The following is a 12,839-nucleotide window of genomic DNA, read 5'->3' as shown; positions in this document are numbered from 1 at the left end:
CAGTGCGTCGCAGATTCTTTCCCATTCTTGTGCGTGCTTTTCTGTCCAATTAAACACGGTGTCCTTTCGTATGAGGCTTCTAAGAAGCTTCGTTTTCTCAGCTAGTGTTGGCAGATATTTGCCGAAATAGTTGATTACGCCGAGCATGCGCTGAATGGCAAGTTTATCGTTTGGCACGGGCATTTTGCTTACACCGTCTACCAATGCTGGGTTTGGACGAATTCCCGCTTGACTAAGCACATCGCCCAAGAAAGCTATTTCCTGTACTCCGAAGTTGCACTTGGCCAAGTTAAATGTTAGCCCTGCTTGTTGTGCTGCAGATAGAGCGGCTTTCAGGCGATCGTCATGCTCCTGCTTAGAAGATACCCACACCAAAATGTCATCTATGTACACCCTTACTCCTGGTAAAGGGTCAAAAATCTCGCTAAGCATTTTCTGGAAGACTTCGGGTGCGGATGCGATTCCAAATGAGAGTCTAAGGAAGCGGTAGCGACCAAACGGCGTGGCGAACGTGCATATCTTTGAAGTGGCCTCGTCGAGTGGAATTTGGTGGAACCCCGCGTTAGCGTCGAGGCGACTGAAAAATTTTGCGCCGGATAGCTCCGCCTCAATACCTTCGCGTTGTGGCATCTGGTAGTGCTCCCGTTTCAAACATGCGTTTACATTTCTTGGATCCATGCACACCCTGAGGCTACCATCTTTTTTCCTCACAATAACAAGAGGACTTACCCAATCAGTGGGCTCGTCCACTTTGCAGATGATGTTCGCCTTTTCCATGCGCAAGAGTTCTTTCCGCAGGGGTTCCCGTAACGCCAAGGGACGCGAAGCGCTGCTTGGATCACCGGAACTGCATCGTCACGAAGCACCATCCGATATTCTCGCTTCGCGCAACCAGTGCCTTCGAAAAGGTGGGGAAATTGCTGTACTGCTGGAGCAACCTTGTCTGCGGTCACGGAATCCACAGCACGGGACAGTAGTGTAAGGGATTCAGCCAGTCCCAGACCTAAACTGTAAAAAAAATGCTCCACAGTACAGAGAAACCCGCTGGTAATGCGTTGCCGGAGGGTTTTCCGCAACATGAATACAGCGACTCCGTCCGACGGTTGTCACATTCTTGGTAACGGAAGGTTACGCTATGCTATTCACGAGAATGAAATCGTTTCTTTGCAACGAATGCTTCTGTTGTGTTCTTATTAAAGGTCCCGTAATGTGTATGCATACTTCCTCCGTTCATTTGGAAGTCATCTGATCTAGAACGGAAATAATCTGCATTGTAATTATGTACTATCGAGAGCAAAAATAACAGACCCCTGCCAGCGCGTGCCAATCCGCGCCAAACTGCATGCGAGCACCGCCTGACGAAGCGCTCCTAGTGCCGAGACCAGCGCAGTGGCGTGCGCCCATCTCGAGGAGCGCAATGCATTGCATGCCACTGCGCTCGTCTCGGCATCTGGAGTGCTTCGTCAAGCGGCGTTTGCATGCAGTTTGGCACAGATCAGCATGCGCTGGCAGGGGTCTGTTATTTTTGCTCTCGATATTACTTTCAGTAGTACATGCACATGCATCTCTGTATAGCTTCTGCCCAGAATGTTCACTGCAGATATAGCAGTCCAGAGGCCGAGGAAATAAGTATTATGTACAAGACTTTCATGCATATTATGTATTGCACACGTACAAAGAATGCAACTTAGAATGAAAGAGTGGCAAGTGTTTGGTTGAGTACAAGTACATACGTTTTATTTTCATGACAAATTGCACACATTGTACCTCTAAACATTGCTGTCGGATTCATCTGAAAAGATAAAAAAATCCTCATTTAGTAGCCACACAACACCTATTATAAATTTCACAAATACATTTGAACCATTTGCTATTGAACAATCGGCTTTCGTAGAAGCTTGCAAAAGCCATTTACTGAGAACCAAACCAACGTGATTCATTGCCTAAAATTCATTTCTCATAACAGTAAATAGCCAAAACCACAGGGCCAGGAAGAAGCAGACAAAATGCGCTTACTCGGACACCACTGTGTGCATGAAAGTCTTTACGGTTGTCAACAATTTTGTGCAAATAGAAAGTAGCTAAGGATGGGTGCCAAATACAATTCAATGCAGATGCTTTTCATTACATAGTACTCAATGCACAACTTAGCGAGCAAGGAACATTGGTAACACCTGAAAAAGGCCAGACACTTGCCCACAAGCATGATGATGATTGTGATTTTTGATGGCGCGAGGGAATCTGAGGACAAAGAGCACCATGGCACAAGGTATTTTCTTCATCTCAAGGTGGGGCAATGAACCATTTGGCAGGCATTTCACCCTAAAGAAGACGAGCACCAGGTGAGGAGAAAGCTTGTACCCATTGGATTGGTGGTTACCCAGCCCTTGCCCACAAGCAATCAGGAAGCATACTTCCCCGAAACCTTATGCTTTCAGTCATAGTTTCCATTATCTCAGTATCTGCAAGAAAATGTACTAATCTCTGATGTCAGTGAAAATGCAGTCACAGGTGCTGGTTGCAGCTCACTAAGGTATTCAAATATCTCTGCAGTGTGCCTCACAAGGAACAGATGCTTTAAGTTTCCACAAAGGGCTCTTTGCAGAAATTTAACCGAAGGCTGCTGCTATGTTAACCTTTTTAAAATGATGGCCCAGGAAGACAAAGTGTCGTCATGTGTCTGATGTAGAAAAAGGATGAAGGCATGAATCTTTCAGCTTCTTCAACAGCTGTGATGTGTTTGTAACTGGTATTGCTTGGTTTGGTTTGGTTATTAGGGTTTAACGTCCCAAAGCAACTCGGGCTATGAGGGATGCCGTGTTGAAGGGCTCCGGAAATTTCGACCACCTGGGGTTTTTTAACGTGCACTCACATCACACAGCACACGGGCCTCTAGAATTTCTCCTCCATCGAAATTTGGCCGCCGCGGCCAGGATCGAACCCGCGTCTTTCGGGTCAACAGCCGAGCGCCGTAACCACTGAGCCACCGCGGCAGGGCTGTTGCTGGTATTGCTTCGCACAGCTTGTCTTCTCTTTGACATTTCGCGAAATCATTCCAAATCTGTGAAAGATCTCGCTCGCAAACATTTTGGTTCTAATGGAAGGAGCAAAAAAGACCCATGTCCTAGGCCTTTTTTTTGTTACACTAAAGGAAGGCTCGCTTTTAGGGTCATTATTACGAAGAGTTCCATGTGGCAACAAACTTTGAAAGAATTTCTGCAAGGGCTGAGTGTTCTGAAGCCTAAGAATTTCTCATGAAGCGCCCTGTAGATTGAGTGCTCTGAAGCCTAAGAATCTCTCATGAGGTGCCCTGTAGATGCATCAGAACACCTAAGTGAGCTGTTACTGGGCCCTGTGAGTACTCTTGTCACTTGAGATCAAGGGTATGTACTTTTCCTCGACGCATGCAGTGATGATGTATATGTCGAGCGAAAGCATAAAAGACTTCGAAGAGTTGCGCTTCCAGATTGCTTGCGGAGGAAAGCACAAGAGTCTGGCCATGCTCAGCTGTTACCTTTGCTTTTTGCTTGCTGAGTTCTGCAGTGAGTACTACGTAATGACAGCAGGTATCTGCATCGACTCATGTTTAACATCTTACTGTGCGACCTCCATCTTGCACGACATGACAGGCAACTCCATATGCCCTTCATGCACCGAGTGTCAGTGTGTTCGGTCAGCTTCCTGGTCCTGTGTTTTCTGTGCTTAAATTTATTACTGCCTTCATTCTCCACTCCATGAAGCCTGAATGTGCTACACTGGGTTTTCGTATATTGGAGGCACTCAGGTCGCAAGCCATGCTTACTATATTCAGCACATAAGCGTACATGTGAGACAAATCATTTATAACCAATTTTAACAGTGGTATTTCGTGCAAGAATATCTAAATGCTACTCAATTTTTGCTCAAACTTTCAGATACACACTCTTATTCAGATTAAAAACATAATTTGGCTGCTGTGCTCTCGTGATGCCAGGTCCTGAGTTTGCATCAGTAGCTTGGAATGGTTTGGTTTATGGTTGGTTTATGGGGTTTAACGTCCCAAAGCGACTGAGGATATATGAGAGACGCCGTAGTGGAGGGCTCCGGAAATTTCGACCACCTGGGGTTCTTTAACGTGCACTGACATCGCACAGTACACGGGCCTCTAGAATTTCTCCTCCAAAGAAATTCCAGCCGCCGCGGCCGGGATCGAACCCGCGTCTTTCGGGTCAGCAGCCGAGCACCATAACCGCTGAGCCACCGCGGCGGCCCAGTAGCTTGGAATAGTGCCTCTGTTACCTCTGGCAATGAAATCGAAAATGTTCAGCGGAAGATTGTATGCATCCTTTGTGATAGATATATTGAGCGCTGTCGTTTCTAAGACTACCGACTTTCTTCTAGTAGACCTTGGTATGTCTACTCTTTATGACAGGTGACTCACGCGTGACATGCATTTTCTACATAAAGTTGTGCTTGGCTCTATTGACTGAGCAGTTATTGATGTCACTGCGATTTCGTGTGCCTCAGGGAAAAACCACCAAATACTATGATAGATTTTATCCTGACATGCATGCCATTTCACCAATGACTTATTTGCAAATAATACAATTCAACTTTTTATGACACAGAAACATTTGCCTAATTTGCTGTTTTCATTGTTTATTTCATAATGCTTGTTTTTCTTTACTATTATTATCATCGTATTTGTGACCATATTTCTGTATTATGTCTGTTCACGTCATGGTATTTGTATTGACTTAGTGTGCACTCGCTTCGGCCAATTGGCTGTTCAGGCACATTTAAAACAAAATATCTACCTATCCATTTAAGCAGAAGCACAGCACCAAGGCACTCACCAACTGTTTGAAGCACTGTGCGCAAGTTCTCGTGCCGAGATGAATACAGGTACTTTGGAATGCATACTGTCCAAGTCTTCATCATGCCATGCCGCTCCGACTCTGGTGGCAAAATTTTCCACTAAAAAAAAGAGCAATTTTGTTTGTGTTAGACTAGTAATATTAAATTTTACTATATACTAGGTACTTCGCATCATTCTACCCCAGACTATACCATACACCAGTGACCATCATGTTTTTAATTTTGTTGTATATGATCACAAAATGTGGTGTAATTAACATGTTAGAAATTCTGGTCAAAATAAATCTGACAAAGTATTGTTTAAAAAAATCTGCGCACAAGGAAGAAGGAAGCTAGCCAGATAGCCTGGACGAATGTTTTCAGTTTCATGCAAGCATCAGTACCCTTGCACACAAAATGTAATTTTAGTGGGTTTACCCTTCCAGAATGGAATTTCATGCTGCAAACATCTAGCTATGCGAAAAAAAAATTTTAACTTCCATTCCAGACAAAGGAAAGAAAATTCCTCTGGTTTTTCTTCACAAGCCTCTGCAAGTATACAATTCAGTGAATCTACTCTGCAAGTACGTGAACCTACCAGCACGAGACAATGACAAGAAAGGAGACAAAGCAGGCGCTGACTCGCAACTGAAGTTTATTGAAGTAAACAGGGAGTACATAGAAAAGCCAAACAACACCACAAACCACACAGTTACAGATAAGCTATACCACAACATGAGTAAAAGATCGCCCTTAACTTTCCTCTCATCTAGATAGTCCAACTCGTCGCATATTAACACGATGGACAGCACACTCACAGATTTGTCACCGAGTCATAAGATGTGTCTAGCCTCGATAATTTTCCGGTTAATCTGCTCCAAATGTATTGCCAAAGTGAGTGTTGCCAAAAGGAATGGCTAGCAGCCTTCACATTCCTTGCGATGTAAGATAAGTTAGAACCCCTACCAATATCCAAATATCTCTTGTGCTCCCGTAGTCTTACATTCACACACCTTCGAGTTTGACCAACATAAACCCAACCCCAAGATAACAGTATCCAATACACCACATACATTTTACAAGGCACATATGCTTTTCCCGGACCAAATTCATAAATTTATTCTTAATTTTACAGATTGTAGACAACTTATTAGGGGCCAAGAGCACCATTTCTGCGTCATAACTTCTGACCACATTTTTCAAATTGTGCGACAATCTACGTATGTACAGTAACACAGTCGATCTTTTGGCATCTCGAGGCTGGCCCCGGCCGTATCCTGCCATTCCCTGTGAAGGGGTTTTAGCTTTAACATGCTAAAGAGAAGAATGGTGCAGATCAAGTAATAAGGACAGCAGGACAGCAAGCACACACACAAGTGCCAACCTTGGAGCGGATACAGAATCCAAGAGCACGTGCTTGACAATCAGCACTGACAGTCAAGAAAATGAGAAAACACTGATTTTAACATTCAAGATTGAATGAGCCCGATCCTTGACTGCCAACACTGAATGTCAATCACACGCTCTTGGATTCTGTATCCGCTACAAGGTTGGCACTAATGCGTGTGTGCTCTCCTGCTGTCCTCGTTACATGATGCTGCGCCATTCTTACCTTTAGCATGTCTGACCAACTTGGTCAATCTTATACGCTCAGCTTTAACAATTTATCACACACTCCTGCAATAGCATGGTTGGGGAATAATGCTTTCGTAAGCCTTAAAATCTGCTCTTGGAGACCACTTGTCATGCTGTGAAAGCATCAATTCATCTACCGAGCCTAGCCTAGATGATACAATGCTATCTTTCACTAGCGTAGAATGGTTCGGCCAATAGTCAAGTAGCTGCTTGACACTCCTGGGTGAATATCGGCAGCATACATGGCATGTGCAGAACATCAAGGTGAAGCCCAGAAACCGCAGCTCTTTTTGATGGGACATTTCCTCTAAGGAAAACCTAAGACAAAGAAAGGCCTTGCTCCTTAAACAACTTGACAATATGCACAGGTCCCACACTATCGCAACCTTTTGTAAAAGACCAGGCAATCAGACGCAGTGAAAGATTTTCCCCCAGCCCATGCAAGTTCTTGGCAATCACTCCATCCACCCTGCTTAAGAGAATATTACTTAGCACAGAGGCATTCAATCGATACATATACTGGACTTTTGAACATATGCCGCACAGCCATACTCCAGAAACATGCTCTTCAAATAAAAGTAGTAAGTCCAAAAAAAAAAAAGACTATTACGCACCTGTTCCTAAACACAAGCTCATCATTGTGCTCCGATATACACATTCACAAGCTTTTCATAAGGTCCTCATACGGGATGGAATAAAATAGTTTTACATCGACACTAACCGCCAGACAATCCGCTGGATTGCCATTCTTCAGATACTCAACCACGCTTCGAAGTAGACAGATGCTTTTGCAAATAACCAAACAAAATTTTGCAAGAACCCTTTTCTGAAATTTATCTGAAGAGCATGCTAGTGAATAGGACTTATTTTAAGAGCATGGTTGTAGAGTATTGTAGTGTGGTATGTGTTCAAAAATCTGGTTCGAAGATGGGCCTTGTGCTAAGAGATATTTTAAGTAGGGTGGATAGAATGATTGTCAAGGACTTGCATAGACTGGGGAAAAAATCTTTTGCTATGTTGATGATTTTCTGGTCTTTTGCAAAGGTTCTGATAATTTGGGACGTGAACATATTCTCAAGCTGTTTAAGGAGCAAGGCCTTTGTCTTAGGTTTACCTTGGAGCAAATGTCGCCACAAAAAGAGCTGCGGTTTCTGGACCTTACCTTGATGATCTGCACACACCATGTGTGCTGGTAATATTCACCCAGGAGTGTTAAGCTGCTACTTGGACACAGGTTGGCTATTACAAGCTAGTGAAAGATAGCATTGGACTGTCAAGCCTGGGCTCAGAATTGATGAAGTCATGCTTTCACAGCATGACGACTAGTTTCCAAGAGCACATTTTAGGTTAATGAACGCAGGATTTCCTAACCATGTTATTCCAAGAGCATACAATAAATTGTTAAAGAAGCCGAAAGCTTTTCACGGCGACCGGCGCAATCAGGCCGGGGCCAGACAGCGAGATGCCAAAAGACCGGTTGTGTTACCGAACGTACATAAATTGTCGCACAAATAGAAAAATGCGGCCAGAAGGTATGATGGAAAAGCAATTTTCTTTGCACCTAATAAGTTGTTTAAAATATATAAAATTGTTAAGAATAGTTCTGTGAATGTGGCTAGAGAAAAGTACACATGTGGAGTGAAATGCATATATAGCTTGTAAAATGAACATGGTATCAGACACTATATCTTGTGGTCGTGTCTATATAGGTCAAACTGGAAGGTGTATCAATGTAAGATTACAAGAGCACAAGAGGGTAGGGGTTCTAACTTTTCTGTATATTGCAAGGGATGTGAAGGCTGCTACCCTTTCCTTTTGGCAGCACACATTTTGGCAGTAAATTCAGAGAAAATTAAATGGTAGATTATTGAGGCTAGACACAACTTACGACTCGGTGACTAATGTGCAAGTGTGTTGTCTATCGCACTAACACGCAATGAGTTGGACTATCTCGATCAGGGGAATGTTCAGGGGCATTGACTCATGTTGTCATGTATGCTTATCTGTAATTGTGTGGTTTGTGGTGTTGCTTGGGTTCTTCATGTATTCCCTATTCACTTCTATAAACTTTGGCCGCGACTCAGCGACTGTCTTGTCTCTTGTCTCGTCTTTCACACTGGTAGATTCACCATGATGTCTCACCTCTGCAGAAATCCAACACGACATTTTCCTCTTCACACTTGAGGTTCAGTGCATAATAAGGCCAACGCCAGTCATCCGCAAGAAAAGTTCATGGCTCCATTAACACCGCCTCCTGCTTACAAGACACAGTGCGGCATTCATTGTAGATTCTACCTGCAACACAGAACGCAAAGTTTTAGTTTGAGTGGACTAACTAGGAAAGTAGCACAAAATATCTACAGCCAAACGGCCAAGCTAAAAGAAATTGAGGGTAGTGTAATAGTGAATATACTGATATAGTTTTTTGTAACATCTTCTATTCATATAAAATGTACACTTTTTTTTCTTATGCTGACGCCTGGGTACGCTATTTTGTGCACTTATTGCATGGGCCCGAACTAGCAGCTTGCTAAGGGCCCAGATGCTTTTATCACCCTGTTTGTATAACCTTCATCCAAAGTGAATAAACTGATACTGATATAGCATGCAAGATATATGCATGATATATTGTGATATTCAACACTGTTACCATTGGCTTAGCCAACTATTATGCATAACAAAAAATGCAGTATCACATAAATACTGATACAGTACTATTAGTGTTAATATTAGCAGTGCAGGTTCAATGAAAAAAAAAGGGGCCTAGTGCCAGCTGCCATTCCCACAGCAGGCTTGTGACCAATCGCCAGTTTAAAGGAAAAAGGAATGACTGAAAAGGGAGAGAGCCAGTAGGAAGGAAGACAGGCATAAAAGGACTTATGATACAATAGGCAGGCAAAGTTATTTAGACAGCAACCACAAAAGAAACATTAACACCCAAGTAAAGATGTACAAGACCAACCATACCATTGTGCAGAGTGGATAACTTGTTAACCTCATTTAGCCCAAAATATATTTTCATATATACTTGTGCTATAAAGTGATTACATTCATTAATAGCATAACTGACCGACTGAAACCAAAACAGGGATGAAGGGCGGTGAATGAGCCCTAGGCGTGATGCTTTTGCCTTCCTAGTGGTACACAGAAGGATCATTCAGTTGAACATCAGGTCTTTGAGATTAATATGTAGTTTAATATTAGCGGAAAAATAGAAGTAGTAACAACAAAGCAAGCAATGTAGCTGAGCATTGTTCTATGCACATGAGAAAAAAAGCATTATGAATAACCAAGTATGCAATGTTTGTAGCTGCACATTTCTTCACACACGTGTCTAAAACATATGCGCATGATTTGCCACAAGAGAGTGTCTCATTTAGATAGGGTACCTGCTATGGCAGTAGTGCACAATCAGGCTGGAATGAAATGCAAACAACGCCTATGAACAATGCAAAATATTTCACTTGTGTGATTTCAGCTTGAGTATGCAGCTAGCCTGATTCTTGTTTCAGGTTAAGAGATCTACCTAATACACATATATGAACCCTTTCTAAATGTATACCTCGCTGCAAATTAGAAAAGTACTGCACATGTATGTTCGCATTTCGTTCCGTCCTAACTGTAAATGCATAATGTGTGTCTAATGCATATCATTATCAGTCGAGGCTGTCACTTCCAACACCAAGCAGATATGTGAAACGTGTAAGAACTCCTTGAAGGCAAGAGTCTGGAGACAAGCTTCTAGACCCACTTTGAAGGATGTAGATTTGGTGTTTAGTGCGGCATATAATTACTTCTGCATTAATAGCGAGCATGTAAGGCCAATACAAGGTGCTTCTGAATTTGGTCGCCTAAAATTTGCTTGGGAGAACGCAAAATAATGCTAAAGAGCAATCTATAGACACAATATTGCATGATGAATAAACAACAAGAAAAAAAGAAGGCAATGCTCTGAAAGCACCTTCAATCATTCAAGACAAAAATGATGAGGCATGCTGATGCTGCTACTTGAACAATAGAAAAAAGCGACTACTGCCTACTTACAATGCTTTCTCTGAGCAAGCAATGAAAGAGAGCTGTAACTCATGAAACCTCACGTCATTATTTTTACAAAAAAGGAATTTAAAAGGTTGCAATGCAAGAATCCCTGCCATAATAGTATTCTCCTCACACTTGGGTTACACAAGCCAAGGCTTTTAACAGTATCTGTTTTTGCATGTGTTCATTCTGAAGCATTACCCGGTTGAAGCGACACAAAATATTTACGTCCCCATGAACCTGTGCGTTTAGCATAATCACAGAAAATATTTTTTACACTGGACAGAAATACAACAGCATAGTGGCGTGACTGACACACAACAGGCTTCAGGGACAGTGCAAGACAATGATCTGAAATCCTACACAACAGACCTGTGACATCACAATGGCTAAATCCTTGATAGTAGTATTTAACAGCCATCTAAATACTCGTGCGCAACAGGTGGGAGCACTTTACTGCGACGCAACAGTAAACCTTTGCCACTAGTCTAAACAAAAGTGCGCCTCATTGCGACTTCCACTAAACTTTTTTGCTCCCAGTGCAACAAAGCAAGTACACAGGGGGCTCGAATGGCAACGATACGATGTGTTAGGCTATCATGTCGTCATCTTAACATAAACAATGCATGTGGTCCCTGTTCCGGACTGCCAATCAGCCTCGAGAAGACAAAGATGCTTATAAAAAAAGAACAAAACAACAAGCTCTCAAACCTCACAGTGAACATAGAAGTAGCAGAACCATGTAACCTGGCCAATAGTTCGAAGCTAAGCAGCAGAAGAAAATATGTTAAGGCCAGGACTGAGCAAAGAGAAAATCATGGAGGAAACCTAAAAGCAGCAACAAGCAATGAGAGTGGAGTTGCCTTGATGTTCATTGCCAATACCTACCGCTCAAAGTAAAGCAAACCAGGGTATAAGAAATACAGCATTTCATACTATGCTTTGAGAAAATGCAGTGAGAATGAAACAGGGTAGAGACTTGTCTTATAAAATTTTCACTCTTTACTTTGCACCAGAGGAAAACAGAATTGTGTGCAGTTCACCTACTGCTTGGCACTGTCCTAGAAGGAATGAATCCAGGTTTTGAAAAGTCTACACAGAGAATACTGATGCTGCATGTGCATTTCTCTCTAGACTCGCTCGTTTATTCCTTCCCTTAGGTTCAGGAATCCACCGAGAGAAGTGAGACAGTTACTGCCCCATTTCCTTTCCTCAAAAACCAATTTTAATTTCATTTCTCTCAACTGTCCTGAAATGTGTATAAGTTACCAATTTTTTTAGTGCCTAATTACATACTGTAATTTTTGCAAGGAATATGAAGTTGATGGACAGAAAAAAAAGTCTGGAATCGTACCTTTGGTAACTTGGCACCTGGACAAACAGCTGACCCACTGGGCGTCCCCAAGGGCTCTGCTGCGAGGCGTCCCTAGCAACAGTAGCCGGTTGTCCAGATCCAAAGGAACCACGCGAATGATTACTGAAAAGTTTAAGGACAGCAGATGCATGAACACAAAACAGCTTTTCAGCACTGTTGCAGTGGAATGAACGGTTCCAAATCTCTAGACCATACCTGGTAATAAATAAATTATCAGAAGACCATCTCGAGCGCAGAATGATCTCAAAGCACATTCGACACGCACTACCAATATGGACAGCCTGTGCTTAATTGAATCCAAAAGTTTACGCTGATCGACCAATGTTACTTCAAATAGAGACAGAAAGCGCATGCACGTTGTGCTGATGTTACCGTGAACATAACATGCGACGAGACACAGGGTTACAATAAAAACAAAAAACCGCTTTCAAAATCTGAGAACAAAATTAATTGCTCACCTTCTCACAAGTTCACCAAACCGGAGACGATGCCGTGTGGCTGCCGCCAGTCACTCGCGATGCACAGAAACAATAAAAATGAATGCCGCTGACTTTCCTTGAGCAATTTTCAGTCGATTAAACTTCAAACTGTTCGCACCGACCACCGTTCACCTCACCAAGCATGTGTGCACGGAGGAAGTAAAATTCATGCGGGCAAGTTCGCCGCGCAAAAAGCCGAGCACGATGCCATTTGCAGAGCTACGGTGGTGGCTAGCAGAGCTGCACGGGAAATTCATAGCATCATTCGCGTATTCGCATCCATGCTTACGTCGCTGACTCCGCAAAAGCGCACCACCTTGAAAACATATCAGACGTATTTAATTTTACCGTAGCTTTTTTAGCTGACAACTTGAATGGTTTTACATATTAAAATTTTCTTTTCGTTTCATGAGCGTTGTTACCACAAGAGCGCAGTGCATGCAGCTTGGCCGTGACGAGTCGAAGCGCTAGCCAAG

The 12,839-nt window shown here is 42.8% G+C and overlaps 1 long non-coding RNA gene across 1 annotated transcript; it reads right to left on the bottom strand.

Annotated features, from left to right (window-relative positions):
- Window positions 1-1,596: 1,596 nt before the first annotated feature.
- On the bottom strand, window positions 1,597-12,570 carry LOC149345815 (uncharacterized). The gene is made up of 5 exons (XR_016292036.1): window positions 12,343-12,570; window positions 11,864-11,986; window positions 8,614-8,766; window positions 4,836-4,956; window positions 1,597-1,792 (listed from the first exon to the last, which is right to left on the bottom strand). It is a non-coding gene; the product is annotated as an uncharacterized LOC149345815 (long non-coding RNA).
- Between the last annotated feature and the right edge of the window lie 269 nt (window positions 12,571-12,839).

This window comes from Amblyomma mixtum, chromosome 4 (genome assembly GCF_055824585.1).
Source record: "Amblyomma mixtum isolate Tamu chromosome 4, ASM5582458v1, whole genome shotgun sequence".
Lineage (NCBI taxonomy): Eukaryota > Metazoa > Arthropoda > Arachnida > Ixodida > Ixodidae > Amblyomma > Amblyomma mixtum.
Note: the sequence above shows the minus strand (reverse complement) of the source record. Positions and strands in the feature narration are given on the sequence as shown.